The following is a 16,824-nucleotide window of genomic DNA, read 5'->3' as shown; positions in this document are numbered from 1 at the left end:
AGTACACCTGTTAAACATAAGGTTTACAGGGTGACTGACAGGGTGAGGGCTTGCATTAAGGAGGAAGTCTCCAAAATGTTAGCCCTAAGGGTTATTGAGCACTCCAGCAGTCCTTGGGCCAGCCCAGTGGTCTTGGTCCCAAAGGCTACTGCTCCTGGTGCCACTCCAGAACTTAGGTTCTGTGTGGACTACCGGGGTCTCAATGCGGTCAGCAAGACTGACGCACACCCCATCCCCCGAGCTGATGAGCTCATTGATCGGTTAGGAGCTGCCAAGTACCTCAGTACGTTTGATTTAACATCTGGGTACTGGCAGATTGCCTTAACTGAAGGGGCAAAGGAGAGGTCAGCATTCTCTACCCCCGATGGGCACTTCCACTTCAATGTGATGCCCTTTGGGATGAAGAATGCCCCTGCCACCTTTCAGAGGTTGGTCAACCAGGTGTTGGCAGGACTGGATGAGTTCAGTGCCGCCTACCTGGATGACATTGCTGTGTTTAGTTCCACATGGGAGGAACACCTGCAACACCTCTGGAGAGTGTTAGAGGCCCTGCAGAAGGCAGGCCTCACTATTAAGGCGAGCAAGTGCCAAATAGGGCAGGGTTCTGTTGTGTACTTAGGACACCAGGTGGGGAGTGGCCAGGTGGCACCCCTACAGCCTAAGATTGACACGATTCTGGCTTGGGAGCCTCCCAAGACCCAGACTGAAGTGAGAGCCTTTTAAGGTCTCACAGGATACTATCGGAGGTTCGTTAAGGGATATGGTACCATTGTTACCCCCTTAACTGAGTTGACTTCTAAGAAGCAACCCAAGAAAGTGATCTGGACAGAGGCTTGCCAGAACGCTTTTGATGCCCTGAAGGCTGCCATGTGCACAGCACCGGTGCTGAAGGCACCTGACTACTCCACGGAGTTTGTTGTACAGACAGACGCCTCAGAGCATGGTATTGGAGCAGTACTCTCACAGCTGAATGAAGAGGGCCTAGATCAACCCGTAGCCTTCATTAGCAGAAGGTTACTACCCAGGGAACGTAGGTGGAGTGCCATAGAACGTGAAGCGTTTGCTGTGGTCTGGGCACTGAAGAAGCTAAGACCCTACTTGTTTGGGACTCACTTCCGAGTTCAGACCGACCACAGACCCCTCAGATGGTTAATGCAGATGAGGGGTGAGAACCCAAAACTGTTGAGGTGGTCCATTTCCCTACAGGGGATGGACTTTACGGTGGAACATCGACCCGGTACAGAACACGCCAATGCTGATGGTCTGTCCAGGTTCTTCCGCCTTAGTGATGAGAACTCCCATGAGGTTGGGTAGTTGCTCCCCACTTTTAGCTGGGGGGGACACGTGTTAGACTTTTCATCCTTGGCGTGGTCTCCCTTAACTTTTTGCCTCTGTTCCCCAGGTTGTTGATGTGTGCTGGACTCTGATTTTGCTATTTTTGTTACTCTGGGCACTTTACCACTGCTAACCAGTGCTAAAGTGCAAGTGCTCCTGTTTAAATTATATGTAAGTGGTTCATCCATGATTGGCATATTTGATTTACTAAGTAAGTCCCTAGTAAGGTGCACTAGAGGTGCCAGGGCCTGTAAATCAAATGCTACTAGTGGGCCTGCAGCACTGGTTGTGCCACCCACATAAGTAGCTCTGTAATCATGTCTCAGACCTGCTCCTGCAGTGTCTGTATGTGTATTTTTACACTGTAAATTCGACTTGGCAAGTGTACCCACTTGCCAGGCCTAAACCTTCCCTTTACTTACATGTAAGGCACCCCTAAGGTAGGCCCTAGGTAGCCCCAAGGGCAGGGTGCAGTGTATGGATAAGGTAGGACATATAGTAATGTGGTTTATATGTCCTGACAGTGAAATACTGCCAATTTCGTTTTCACTGTTGCAAGGCCTGTCTCTCTCTCATAGGATAATATGGGGGCTACCTTTAAATATGATTAAAGTGTAGATTCCCCTAGAGAGTAGATGGACATGTGGAGTTTGGGACCCCTGAACTCACAATTTAAAAATACATCTTTTAGTAAAGTTGATTTTAAGATTGTGAGTTTGGAAATGCCACTTTTAGAAAGTGAGCATTTTCTTGCTTAAACCATTCTGTGACTCTGCCTTGTTTGTGGATTCCCTGTCTGGGTCAGTTTGACAGTTGGGTTGTTTTTCACCTCACACCAGACAGTGACACAAAGGGAGCTGGGGTGTGATCTGCATTTCCTGATTAGCCATCTCTGCTAGGAGGGAGGGGTGGAGTGGTCACTCTCATCTGAAAGGACTGTGCCTGCCTCTGACAATGCTGTCTCCAGCCCCCTGGTGTGTGTCTGAGGCCTTGCCTGGGCAAGGCAGGATTTCACAAGAAGGTGTGAGTCCCCTTTGAAGGAAGGTGACTTCAAAGACTAAAATGGGTATAAGAAGGGCACCCAAACTTACAAACTTTAGAAACACTTCTGGAATCAAGAGGAACCTCTGCCTGGAGAAGAGCGGATCGCTGAGGAACAAGTGCTGCCCTGCCTGTGACTGTGCTTTGTGGAGCTTTCCTGCAGTGCTGCTTCTGCCAGAGTAAGAGGGCAAAGACTGGACTTTGTGTGCCTTCCATCTTGAAGAAGAAATCTCCAAGGGCTTGATGTAGAGCTTGCCTCCTGTTATTGAAGTCTCAGGGATAGCAAAGACTTCTCCCTGCCAGCACCTGGAGTCTCTGGAGAGACCCCTACTCTGCTCTGTGGTGCCCTTCCAGTTCCTGGGACCCTGAAAGGAGAGGCTGGCAGCCTAAGGACAAAAATACACGCACCGAGCGCCGTGCGGGGAAAAGATCGACGCGAATCCGATCGCGGCTGAGAAAACGACGCGACGCCGGCTCCGCAGCTGAGAAACGACGCCGCTGGAAACGCGACCGGAGAATCGACGCCCGGAGCAGGGGAAACGACGCGCAGCATCGCTGACGAAGGCTGAGAGATCGCAACCAGCGCCGCGGGACTTCGGACCGTCGCGTGGCTGGCTTTTTCGACGCGCCTCGCCGAGCCGAGCTGTTTTCAACGCATATACCCGTGCCGGGTTATTTTCGACGCACACCGCCCGTGCGGGGTTATTTTCGACGCAAACCAGGTACATTTTCACGCTAGCAGCGCTAGTGTGGTGTTACAACTACCTAAAGACTCTTTTTATTTTAAACCTTAAAAAAATCATAACTTGACTTGTGTATGTTGGATTTTTGTCGTTTTGGTCTTGTTTTGTCTAGATAAATATTTCCTATTTTTCTAAACTGGTGTTGTGTCATTTTGTAGTGTTTTCATTAAGTTACTGTGTGTGTTGGTACAAATACTTTACGCCCAGCACTCTGAGGTTAAGCCTACTGCTCTGCCAAGCTACCAAGGGGGTAAGCAGGGGTTAGCTGAGGGTGATTCTCTTTTATCCTAACTAGAGTGAGGGTCCTTGCTTGAACAGGGGGTAACCTGACTGTCAACCAAAGACCCCATTTCTAACATTTCCCTAGGTGGCGGCTGAGCTGCAGGCCAAACTCCACAGGTAGGCACTTTGCAAAAAATATCTCTGTTATCTTTGAGAAAATGTGATGTGTCCACTTTGTGTTTTGGGGCATTTCCTGTTGCGGGCACTAGGCCTACCGACACAAGTGAGGTTCCATTTTAATCTGGAGACTTGGGGGAACGCTGGGTGGAAGGAAATTGGTGGCTCCTTTTAGATTATCAAACTTTCTGTCTCTGAAATGTGAGTAAAAAATGTTTTTTTAGCCAAATTTTGAGGTTTGCAAAGGATTCTGGGTAACAGAATCTGGAGAGCCCCACAAGTCACCTGATCTTGGATTCCCCTAGGTCTCTAGTTTTCATAAATGCACAGGATTGCTAGGTTTCCCTAGGTGGCGGCTGAGATAGAGGCCAAAATCCACAGGTAGGCACTTTGCAAAAAACACCTCTGTTTTCTTTGAGAAAATGTGATGTGCTCACTTTGTGTTTTGGGGCATTTCCTATCACAGCACTGGGCCTAACCAAACAAGTGCGGTACCATGTTTTTATCGGGAGATTTGTGGGAACGCTGGGTGGAAGGACATTTGTGGCTCCTCTGAGATTCCAGAACTTTCTGTCAACGAAATGTGAGGAAAAAATGTTTTTTTAGCTACATTTTGAGGTTTACATAGGATTCTGGGTAACAGAACCTGGTGAGAGCCCCACATGTCACCCCATCTTGGATTCCCGTAGGTCTCTAGTTTTCAAAAATGCACAGTTTTGGTAGATTTCCTAGGTGGGCGGCTGAGCTAGAAGCCAAAATCCACAGGTAGGCACTTTGCAAAAAACATCTCTGTTTTCTTTGAGAAAATGTGATGTGTCCACTTTGTGTTTTGGGGCATTTCCTGTCGCGGGCACTATTGCTAACCACACAAGTGAGGTACCATTTTTATCAGGAGACTTGGGGGAACGCTGAGTGGAAGGACATTTGTGGCTCCTCTGAGATTCCAGAACTTTCTGTCACCGAAATGTGAGGAAAAAGTGTTTTTTTAGCCACATTTTGAGGTTTACATAGGATTCTGGGTAACATAACCTTGTGAAAGCCCCACAAGTCACACCATCTTGGATTCCCCAAGGTCTCTAGTTTTCAAAAATGCACAGGTTTGGTAGATTTTGTAGGTGGCGGCTGAGCTAGAGGCCAAAATCAAAAAGGTAGGCACTTTACAAAAAACACATCTGTTTTCTTTGAGAAAATGTGATGTGTCCACTTTGTGTTTTAGGGCATTTCCTGTCGCGGGCACTAGGCCTACCCACACAAGTGAGGTTCCATTTTTATCGGGAGACTTGGGGAACGCTGGGTGGAAGGAAATTGGTGGCTCCTCTCAGATTACAGAACTTTCTGTATCCGAAATGTGAGTAAAAAATGTTTTTTTAGCCACATTTTGACGTTTGCAAAGGATTCTGGGTAACAGAACCTGGTGAGAGTCCCACAAGTCTCCCCGTCTTGGATTCCCCTAGGTCTCTAGTTTTCAAAAATGCACAGCTTTGGTAGGTTTCCCTAGGTGGCGGCTGAGCTAGAGGCCAACATCCACAGGTAGGCACTCTGCAAAAAACACCTCTGTTTTCTTTGAGAAAATTTGATGTGTCCACTTAGTGTTTTGGGGCATTTCCTGTCGCGGGAACTATTGCTAACCACACAAGTGAGGTACCATTTTTATCAGGAGACTTGGGGGAACGCTGAGTGGAAGGAAATTTGTGGCTCCTCTCAGGTTCCAGAACTTCTTGTCACCGAAATGTGAGGAAAAAGTGTTTCTTTAGCCACATTTTGAGGTTTGCAAAGGATTCTGGGTAACAGAACCTGGTGAGAGCCCCACAAGTCACCCCATCTTGGATACCCCTAGGTGTCTAGTTTTGAAAAATGCACAGCTTTGGTAGATTTCCTAGGTGGCGGCTGAGCTAGAGGCCAAAATCCACAGGTGGGCACTTTGCAAAAAACACCTCTGTTTTCTTTGAGAAAATGTGATGTGTTCACTTTGTGTTTTGGGGCATTTCGTGCCGCGGGTACTAGGCCTACCCACACAAGTGAGGTTCCATTTTTATCGGGAGACTTGGGGGAACGCTGGGTGGAAGGAAATTGCTGGCTCCTCTCAGATTGCAGAACTTTCTGTCACCGAAATGTGAGGAAAAAAAGGTTTTTTTAGCCACATTTTGAGGTTTACATAGGATTCTGGGTAACAGAATCTGGTGAGAGCCCCACAAGTCACCCCATCTTGTATTCCCCTAGGTCTCTAGTTTTCAAAATTGCACAGGTGTGGTAGGTTTCCCTAGGTGGCGGCTGAGCTAGAGGCCAAAATCCAAAGGTAGGCACTTTGCAAAAAACACCTCTGTTTTCTTTGAGAAAATGTGATGTGTCTACTTTATGTTTTGGGGCATTTCCTGTTGCGGGCACTATTCCTAACCACACAAGTGAGGAACAATTTTTATCGGGAGACTTGGGGGAACGCTGAGTGGAAGGAAATTTGTGGCTCCTCACAGGTTCCTGAACTTTTTGTCACCGAAATGTGAGGAAAAAGTGTTTTTTTCGCCACATTTTTAGATTTGCAAATTATTCTGGGTAACAGAACCTGGTGAGAGCTCACAAGTCATCCCATCTTGGATTCCCCTAGGTCTCTAGTTTTAAAAAATGCACAGGTGTGGTAGGTTTCCCTAGGTGGCGGCTGAGCTAAAGGTCAAAATCCACAGGTAGCCACTTTGCAAAAAACACCTCTATTGTCTTTGAGAAAATGTGATGTGTCCACTTTGTGTTTTGGGGAATTTCATGTTGCGGGCACTAGGCCTACCCACACAAGTGAAGTTCCATTTTTAGCAGGAGACTTGGGGGAACGCTGGGTGGAAGGAAATTGGTGGCTCCTCTCAGATTCCAGCACATTCTTTCACTGAAATGTGAGGAAAAAATATTTTTGTTAGCCAAATTTTGAGGTTTGCAAAGGATTCTGGGTAAGAGAACCTGGTGAGAGCCCCACAAGTCAACACATCTTTTATTCCCATAGGTCTCTAGTTTTCAAAAATGCACAGGTTTGGTAGGCTTCCCTATGTGGCGGCTGAGCTAGAGGCTAAAACCCACAGGTAGGCACTTCGCAAAAAACACCTCTGTTTTCTTTGAGAAAATTTGATGTGTCCACTTTGTGTTTTGGGGCATTTCCTGTTGCGGGCACTATTCCTAACCACACAAGTGAGGTACCATTTTTATCGGGGGACTTGGAGGAACGCTGAGTAGAAGGAAATTTGTGACTCCTCTCAGCTTCCAGAACTTTTTGTCACCGAAATGTGAGGAAAAAGTGTTTTTTTAGCCACATTTTGAGGTTTGCAAAGGATTCTGGGTAACATAACCTTGTGAAAGCCCCACAAGTCACACCATCTTGGATTCCCCAAGGTCTCTAGTTTTAAAAAATGCACAGGTTTGGTAGATTTTGTGGATGGCGGCTGAGCTAGTGGCCAAAATCAAAAAGGTAGGCACTTTACAAAAAACACATCTGTTTTCTTTGAGAAAATGTGATGTGTCCACTTTGTGTTTTGGGGCATTTCCTGTCGCGGGCACTAGGCCTACCCACACAAGTGAGGTTCCATTTTTATCGGGAGACTTGTGGAACGCTGGGTGGAAGGAAATTGGTGGCTCCTCTCAGATTCCAGAACTTTCTGTATCCGAAATGTGAGTAAAAAATGTTTTTTTAGCCACATTTTGACGTTTGCAAAGGATTCTGGGTAACAGAACCTGGTGAGAGTCCCACAAGTCTCCCCGTCTTGGATTCCCCTAGGTCTCTAGTTTTCAAAAATGCACAGCTTTGGTAGGTTTCCCTAGGTGGCGGCTGAGCTAGAGGCCAACATCCACAGGTAGGCACTTTGCAAAAAACACCTCTGTTTTCTTTGAGAAAATGTGATGTGTCCACTTTGTGTTTTGGGGCATTTCCTGTCGCGGGCACTATTGCTAACCACACAAGTGAGGTACCATTTTTATCAGGAGACTTGGGGGAACGCTGAGTGGAAGGAAATTTGTGGCTCCTCTCAGGTTCCAGAACTTTTTGTCACCGAAATGTGAGGAAAAAGTGTTTCTTTAGCCACATTTTGAGGTTTGCAAAGGATTCTGGGTAACAGAACCTGGTGAGAGCCCCACAAGTCACCCCATCTTGGATACCCCTAGGTGTCTAGTTTTGAAAAATGCACAGCTTTGGTAGATTTCCTAGGTGGCGGCTGAGCTAGAGGCCAAAATCCACAGATGGGCACTTTGCAAAAAACACCTCTGTTTTCTTTGAGAAAATGTGATGTGTCCACTTTGTGTTTTGGGGCATTTCGTGCCGCGGGTACTAGGCCTACCCACACAAGTGAGGTTCCATTTTTATCGGGAGACTTGGGGGAACGCTGGGTGGAAGGAAATTGCTGGCTCCTCTCAGATTGCAGAACTTTCTGTCACCGAAATGTGAGGAAAAAAAGGATTTTTTAGCCACATTTTGAGGTTTACATAGGATTCTGGGTAACAGAACCTGGTGAGAGCCCCACAAGTCAACCCATCTTTTATTCCCATAGGTCTCTAGTTTTCAAAAATGCACAGGTTTGGTAGGCTTCCCTATGTGGCGGCTGAGCTAGAGGCTAAAACCCACAGGTAGGCACTTCGCAAAAAACACCTCTGTTTTCTTTGAGAAAATTTGATGTGTCCACTTTGTGTTTTGGGGCATTTCCTGTTGCGGGCACTATTCCTAACCACACAAGTGAGGTACCATTTTTATCGGGGGACTTGGAGGAACGCTGAGTGGAAGGAAATTTGTGACTCCTCTCAGGTTCCAGAACTTTTTGTCACCGAAATGTGAGGAAAAAGTGTTTTTTAGCCACATTTTGAGGTTTGCAAAGGATTCTGGGTAACATAACCTGGTGAAAGCCCCACAAGTCACACCATCTTGGATTCCCCAAGGTCTCTAGTTTTCAAAAATGCGCAGGTTTGGTAGATTTTGTAGGTGGCGGCTGAGCTAGAGGCCAAAATCCAAAGGTAGGCACTTTACAAAAAAAACATCTGTTTTCTTTGAGAAAATGTGATGTGTCCATTTTGTGTTTTGGGGCATTTCCTGTCGCGGGCACTAGGCCTACCCACACAAGTGAGGTTCCATTTTTATCGGGAGACTTGGGGGAACGCTGGGTGGAAGGAAATTGGTGGCTCCTCTCAGATTACAGAACTTTCTGTATCCGAAATGTGAGTAAAAAATGTTTTTTTAGCCACATTTTGACGTTTGCAAAGGATTCTGGGTAACAGAACCTGGTGAGAGTCCCACAAGTCTCCCCGTCTTGGATTCCCCTAGGTCTCTAGTTTTCAAAAATGCACAGCTTTGGCAGGTTTCCCTAGGTGGCGGCTGAGCTAGAGGCCAACATCCACAGGTAGGCACTTTGCAAAAAACACCTCTGTTTTCTTTGAGAAAATTTGATGTGTCCACTTTGTGTTTTGGGGCATTTCCTGTCGCGGGAACTATTGCTAACCACAGAAGTGAGGTACCATTTTTATCAGGAGACTTGGGGGAACGCTGAGTGGAAGGAAATTTGTGGCTCCTCTCAGGTTCCAGAACTTCTTGTCACCGAAATATGAGGAAAAAGTGTTTCTTTAGCCACATTTTGAGGTTTGCAAAGGATTCTGGGTAACAGAACCTGGTGAGAGCCCCACAAGTCACCCCATCTTGGATACCCCTAGGTGTCTAGTTTTGAAAAATGCACAGCTTTGGTAGATTTCCTAGGTGGCGGCTGAGCTAGAGGCCAAAATCCACAGGTGGGCACTTTGCAAAAAACACCTCTGTTTTCTTTGAGAAAATGTGATGTGTCCACTTTGTGTTTTGGGGCATTTCGTGCCGCGGGTACTAGGCCTACCCACACAAGTGAGGTTCCATTTTTATAGGGAGACTTGGGGGAACGCTGGGTGGAAGGAAATTGCTGGCTCCTCTCAGATTGCAGAACTTTCTGTCACCGAAATGTGAGGAAAAAAAGGTTTTTTTAGCCACATTTTGAGGTTTACATAGGATTCTGGGTAACAGAATCTGGTGAGAGCCCCACAAGTCACCCCATCTTGTATTCCCCTAGGTCTCTAGTTTTCAAAATTGCACAGGTTTGGTAGGTTTCCCTAGGTGGCGGCTGAGCAAGAGGCCAAAATCCAAAGGTAGGCACTTTGCAAAAAACACCTCTGTTTTCTTTGAGAAAATGTGATGTGTCTACTTTATGTTTTGGGGCATTTCCTGTTGCGGGCACTATTCCTAACCACACAAGTGAGCAACAATTTTTATCGGGAGACTTGGGGGAACGCTGAGTGGAAGGAAATTTGTGGCTCCTCTCAGGTTCCAGAACTTTTTGTCACCGAAATGTGAGGAAAAAGTGTTTCTTTAGCCACATTTTGAGGTTTGCAAAGGATTCTGGGTAACAGAACCTGGTGAGAGCCCCACAAGTCACCCCATCTTGGATACCCCTAGGTGTCTAGTTTTGAAAAATGCACAGCTTTGGTAGATTTCCTAGGTGGCGGCTGAGCTAGAGGCCAAAATCCACAGATGGGCACTTTGCAAAAAACACCTCTGTTTTCTTTGAGAAAATGTGATGTGTCCACTTTGTGTTTTGGGGCATTTCGTGCCGCGGGTACTAGGCCTACCCACACAAGTGAGGTTCCATTTTTATCGGGAGACTTGGGGGAACGCTGGGTGGAAGGAAATTGCTGGCTCCTCTCAGATTGCAGAACTTTCTGTCACCGAAATGTGAGGAAAAAAAGGATTTTTTAGCCACATTTTGAGGTTTACATAGGATTCTGGGTAACAGAACCTGGTGAGAGCCCCACAAGTCAACCCATCTTTTATTCCCATAGGTCTCTAGTTTTCAAAAATGCACAGGTTTGGTAGGCTTCCCTATGTGGCGGCTGAGCTAGAGGCTAAAACCCACAGGTAGGCACTTCGCAAAAAACACCTCTGTTTTCTTTGAGAAAATTTGATGTGTCCACTTTGTGTTTTGGGGCATTTCCTGTTGCGGGCACTATTCCTAACCACACAAGTGAGGTACCATTTTTATCGGGGGACTTGGAGGAACGCTGAGTGGAAGGAAATTTGTGACTCCTCTCAGGTTCCAGAACTTTTTGTCACCGAAATGTGAGGAAAAAGTGTTTTTTAGCCACATTTTGAGGTTTGCAAAGGATTCTGGGTAACATAACCTGGTGAAAGCCCCACAAGTCACACCATCTTGGATTCCCCAAGGTCTCTAGTTTTCAAAAATGCGCAGGTTTGGTAGATTTTGTAGGTGGCGGCTGAGCTAGAGGCCAAAATCCAAAGGTAGGCACTTTACAAAAAAAACATCTGTTTTCTTTGAGAAAATGTGATGTGTCCATTTTGTGTTTTGGGGCATTTCCTGTCGCGGGCACTAGGCCTACCCACACAAGTGAGGTTCCATTTTTATCGGGAGACTTGGGGGAACGCTGGGTGGAAGGAAATTGGTGGCTCCTCTCAGATTCCAGAACTTTCTGTATCCGAAATGTGAGTAAAAAATGTTTTTTTAGCCACATTTTGACGTTTGCAAAGGATTCTGGGTAACAGAACCTGGTGAGAGTCCCACAAGTCTCCCCGTCTTGGATTCCCCTAGGTCTCTAGTTTTCAAAAATGCACAGCTTTGGCAGGTTTCCCTAGGTGGCGGCTGAGCTAGAGGCCAACATCCACAGGTAGGCACTTTGCAAAAAACACCTCTGTTTTCTTTGAGAAAATTTGATGTGTCCACTTTGTGTTTTGGGGCATTTCCTGTCGCGGGAACTATTGCTAACCACAGAAGTGAGGTACCATTTTTATCAGGAGACTTGGGGGAACGCTGAGTGGAAGGAAATTTGTGGCTCCTCTCAGGTTCCAGAACTTCTTGTCACCGAAATATGAGGAAAAAGTGTTTCTTTAGCCACATTTTGAGGTTTGCAAAGGATTCTGGGTAACAGAACCTGGTGAGAGCCCCACAAGTCACCCCATCTTGGATACCCCTAGGTGTCTAGTTTTGAAAAATGCACAGCTTTGGTAGATTTCCTAGGTGGCGGCTGAGCTAGAGGCCAAAATCCACAGGTGGGCACTTTGCAAAAAACACCTCTGTTTTCTTTGAGAAAATGTGATGTGTCCACTTTGTGTTTTGGGGCATTTCGTGCCGCGGGTACTAGGCCTACCCACACAAGTGAGGTTCCATTTTTATAGGGAGACTTGGGGGAACGCTGGGTGGAAGGAAATTGCTGGCTCCTCTCAGATTGCAGAACTTTCTGTCACCGAAATGTGAGGAAAAAAAGGTTTTTTTAGCCACATTTTGAGGTTTACATAGGATTCTGGGTAACAGAATCTGGTGAGAGCCCCACAAGTCACCCCATCTTGTATTCCCCTAGGTCTCTAGTTTTCAAAATTGCACAGGTTTGGTAGGTTTCCCTAGGTGGCGGCTGAGCAAGAGGCCAAAATCCAAAGGTAGGCACTTTGCAAAAAACACCTCTGTTTTCTTTGAGAAAATGTGATGTGTCTACTTTATGTTTTGGGGCATTTCCTGTTGCGGGCACTATTCCTAACCACACAAGTGAGCAACAATTTTTATCGGGAGACTTGGGGGAACGCTGAGTGGAAGGAAATTTGTGGCTCCTCACAGGTTCCTGAACTTTTTGTCACCGAAATGTGAGGAAAAAGTGTTTTTTTCGCCACATTTTGAGATTTGCAAATTATTCTGGGTAACAGAACCTGGTGAGAGCTCACAAGTCATCCCATCTTGGATTCCCCTAGGTCTCTAGTTTTCAAAAATGCACAGGTGTGGTAGGTTTCCCTAGGTGGCGGCTGAGCTAAAGGTCAAAATCCACAGGTAGCCACTTTCCAAAAAACACCTCTATTGTCTTTGAGAAAATGTGATGTGTCCACTTTGTGTTTTGGGGAATTTCATGTTGCGGGCACTAGGCCTACCCACACAAGTGAAGTTCCATTTTTAGCAGGAGACTTGGGGGAACGCTGGGTGGAAGGAAATTGGTGGCTCCTCTCTGATTCCAGCACATTCTGTCACCGAAATGTGAGGAAAAAATATTTTTGTTAGCCAAATTTTGAGGTTTGCAAAGGATTCTGGGTAACAGAACCTGGTGAGAGCCCCACAAGTCACCCCATCTTGGATTCCGCTAGGTCTCTAGTTTTAAAAAATGCAAAGGTTTGGTAAATTTCCTAGGTGGGCGGCTGAGCTAGAGGCCAAAATCCACAGGTAGGCACTTTGGAAAAAACACCTGTTTTCTTTGAGAAAATGTGATGTGTCCACTTTGTGTTTTGGGGCATTTCCTGTCGCGGCCACTATTCCTAACCACACAAGAGAGGTACCATTTTTATCCGGAGACTTGTGGGAACGCTGTGTGGAAGGAAATTGGTGGCTACTCTCTGATTCCAGAACTTTCTGTCACTGAAATATGAGGAAAAAATGTTTTTTTAGCCACATTTTGAGGTTTACATAGGAGTCTGGGTAACAGAACCTGGTGAGAGCCCCACAGGTCACCCCATCTTGGATTCCCGTATGTCTCTAGTTTTAAAAAATGCACAGGTTTGGTAGATTTGCTAGGTGGGCGGCTGAGCTGGAAGCCAAAATCCACAGGTAGGCACTTTGTAAAAAACATCTCTGTTTTCTTTGAGAAAATGTGATGTGTCCACTTTGTGTTTTGGGGCATTTCCTGTTGTGGGCACTATGCCTACCCACACAAGTGAGGTTCCATTTTTATCAGGAGACTTGGGGGAACACTGGGTGGAAGGAAATTGGTGGCTCCTTTCAGATTACAGAACTTCTGTCTCTGAAATGTAAGTAAAAAATGTTTTTTTAGCCAAATTTTGAGGTTTGCAAAGGATTCTGGGTAACAGAACCTGGTGAGAGCCCCACAAGTCACCCCAACTTGGATTCCCCTAGGTCTCTAGTTTTCAAAAATGCACAGGTTTGGTAAATTTCCTAGGTGGGCGGCTGAGCTAGAGGCAAAAATCCACAGGTAGGCACTTTGCAAAAAACACCTGTTTTCTTTGAGAAAATGTGATGTGTCCACTTTGTGTTTTGGGGCATTTCCTGTCGCGGCCACTATTCCTAACCACACAAGAGAGGTACCATTTTTATCCGGAGACTTGTGGGAACGCTGTGTGGAAGGAAATTGGTGGCTACTCTCTGATTCCAGAAATTTCGGTCACTGAAATATGAGGAAAAAATGTTTTTTTAGCCACATTTTGAGGTTTACATAGGATTCTGTGTAACAGAACCTGGTGAGAGCTCCATAGGTCATCCCATCTTGGATTCCCCTGGGTCTCTAGTTTTAAAAAATGCACAGGTTTGGTAGGTTTCCCTAGGTGGCGGCTGAGCTAGAGGCCAAAATCCACAGGTAGGCACTTTGCAAAAAACACCTCTGTTTTCTTTGAGAAAATGTGATGTGCCCACTTTGTGTTTTGGGGCATTTCCTGTCGCGGGCACTATTCCTAACCTCACAAGTGAGGTTCCATTTTTATCGGGAGACTTTGGGGAACGCTGAGTGGAAGAAAATTTGTGGCTCCTCTCAGGTTCCAGAACATTTTGTCACCGAAATGTGAGAAAAAAGTGTTTTTTAGCCACATTTTGAGGTTTGCAAAGGATTCTGGGTAACAGAACCTGGTGAGAGCCCCACAAGTCACCCCATTTTGGATACTCCTAGGTATCTAGTTTTAAAAAATTCACAGCTTTGGTAGATTTCCAGGCGGCGGCTGAGCTAGAGGCCAAAATCCACAGGTAGGCACTTCGCAAAAAACACCTCTGTTTTCTTTGAGAAAATGTGATGTGTCCACTTTGTGTTTTGGGGCATTTCTTGTTGCGGGCACAAGGCCTACCCACACAAGTGAGGTTCCATTTTTATCGGGAAACTTGAGGGAACGCTGGGTGGAAGGAAATTGGTGGCTCCTCTCAGATTACAGAACTTTCTGTATCCGAAATGTGACTAAAAAATGTTTTTTTTAGCCTCATTTTGAGGTTTACATAGGATTCTGGGTAACAGAACCTGGTGAGAGCCCCACAAGTCATCCCATCTTGGATCCCCCTAGGTCTCTAGTTTTCAAAAATGCACAGGTGTGGTAGGTTTCCACAGGTGGCGGCTGAGCTGGAGGCCAAAATCCACAGGTAGACACTTTGCAAAAAACACCTCTGTTTTGTTTGAGAAAATGTGATGTGTCCACTTTGTCTTTTGGGGCATTTCCTGTCGCGGGTACTAGGCCTACCCACACAAGTGAGGTTCCATTTTTATTGGGAGACTTGGGGGAACGCAGGGTGGAAGGAAATTGGTGGCTCCTCTCAGATTCCAGAACTCTCTGTCACCGAAATGTGAGGAAAAAAAAGCTTTTTTTAGCCACATTTTGAGGTTTACATAGGAATCTGGGTAACAGAACCTGGTGAGAGCTCCATAGGTCACCCCACCTGGATTCCCCTAGGTCTCTAGTTTTCAAAAATGCACAGGTTTGGTAGATTTCGTAGGTGGGTGTCTGAGCTAGAGGCCAAAATCCACAGGTAGGCACTTTGCAAAAAGCATCTCTGTTTTCTTTGAGAAAATGTGATGTGTCCACCTTGTGTTTTGGGGCATTTCCTGTCGCGGGCACTATTCCTAAGCACACAAGTGAGGTACCATTTTTATCGGGAGACTTGGGGGAACGCTGGGTGGAAGGAAATTGGTGGCTCCTCTCAGGTTCCAGAACATTTTGTCACCGAAATGTGAGGAAAAAGTGTTTCTTTAGCCACATTTTGAGGTTTACATAGGATTCTGGGTAACAGAATCTGGTGAGAGCCCCACAAGTCACCCCATCTTGTATTCCCCTAGGTCTCTAGTTTTCAAAATTGCACAGGTTTGGTAGGTTTCCCTAGGTGGCGGCTGAGCAAGAGGCCAAAATCCAAAGGTAGGCACTTTGCAAAAAACACCTCTGTTTTCTTTGAGAAAATGTGATGTGTCCACTTTGTTTTGGGGCATTTCCTGTCGCGGCACTATTCCTAACCACATAAGTAAGGTACCATTTTTATCGCGAGACTTGGGGGAATGCTGGGTGGAAAGAAAATTGGTGGCTCCTCTCTGATTCCAGAACTTTTTGTCTCTGAAATGTGAGTAAAAAATGTTTTTTTAGCCAAATTTTGATAGTTGCAAAGGATTCTGGGTAACAGAACCTGGTGAGAGTCCCACAAGTCACCCCATCTTGGATTCCCCTAGGTCTCTGGTTTTAAAAAATGCACAGCTTTGGTAGGTTTCCCTAGGTGGCGGCTGAGCTAGAGGCCAAAATCCACAGGTAGGCACTTTGCAAAAAACACCTCTGTTTTCTTTGAGAAAATGTGATGTGTCCACTTTGTTTTGGGGCATTTCCTGTCGCGGCACTATTCCTAACCACATAAGTAAGGTACCATTTTTATCGCGAGACTTGGGGGAACGCTGAGTCGAAGGAAATTTTGTGGCTCCTCTCAGGTTCCAGAACTTTCTATCACCGAAATGTGAGGAAAAAATGTTTTTTTTAGCCCCATTTTGAGGTTTACATAGGATTCTGGGTAACAGAATCTGGTGAGAGCCCCACAAGTTACCCCATCTTGGATTCCCCTAGGTGTCTAGTTTTGAAAAATGCAGAGCTTTGGTAGATTTCCTAGGTGGCGGCTGAGCTAGAGGCCAAAATCCACAGGTAGGCACTCTGCAAGAAACAACTCTGTTTTCTTTGAAAAAATGTGATGTGCTCACTTTGTGTTTTGGGGTATTTCCTGTCACGGCACTAGGCCTAACCAAACAAGTGTGGTACCATTTTTATCGGGAGACTTGGGGGAACGCTGGGTGGAAGGAAATTTGTGGCTCCTCTGAGATTCCATAACTTTCTGTCAACAAAATGTGAGGAAAAAATGTTTTTTTTAGCCACATTTTGAGGTTTGCATAGGATTCTGGGTAATATAACCTGGTGAGAGTCCCACAAGTCACCTCATATTGGATTCCCCTAGGTATCTAGTTTTAAAAAAAGGAAAGTTTTGGTAGATTTCCTAGGTGAGTGGCTGAGCTTGAAGCCAAAATCCACAGGTAGGCACTTTGCAAAAAACATCTCTGTTTTCTTTGAGAAAATGTGATGTGTCCACTTTGTGTTTTGGGGCATTTCCTGTTGCGGGCACTAGGCCTACCCACACAAGTGAGGTTCCATTTTTATCAGGAGACTTGGGGGAACGCTGGGTGGAAGGAAATTGGTGGCTCGTCTCAGATTCCAGAACATTCTGTCTCTGAAATGTGAGTAAAAAATGTTTTTTTAGCCAAATTTTGGGGTTTGCAAAGGATTCTGGGTAACAGCACCTGGTGAGAGCCCCACAAGTCACCCGATCTTGGATTC

This window comes from Pleurodeles waltl, chromosome 11 (assembly GCF_031143425.1).
Source record: "Pleurodeles waltl isolate 20211129_DDA chromosome 11, aPleWal1.hap1.20221129, whole genome shotgun sequence".
Taxonomy (NCBI): Eukaryota; Metazoa; Chordata; class Amphibia; order Caudata; family Salamandridae; genus Pleurodeles; species Pleurodeles waltl.
This window is presented reverse-complemented; position numbering follows the sequence as displayed.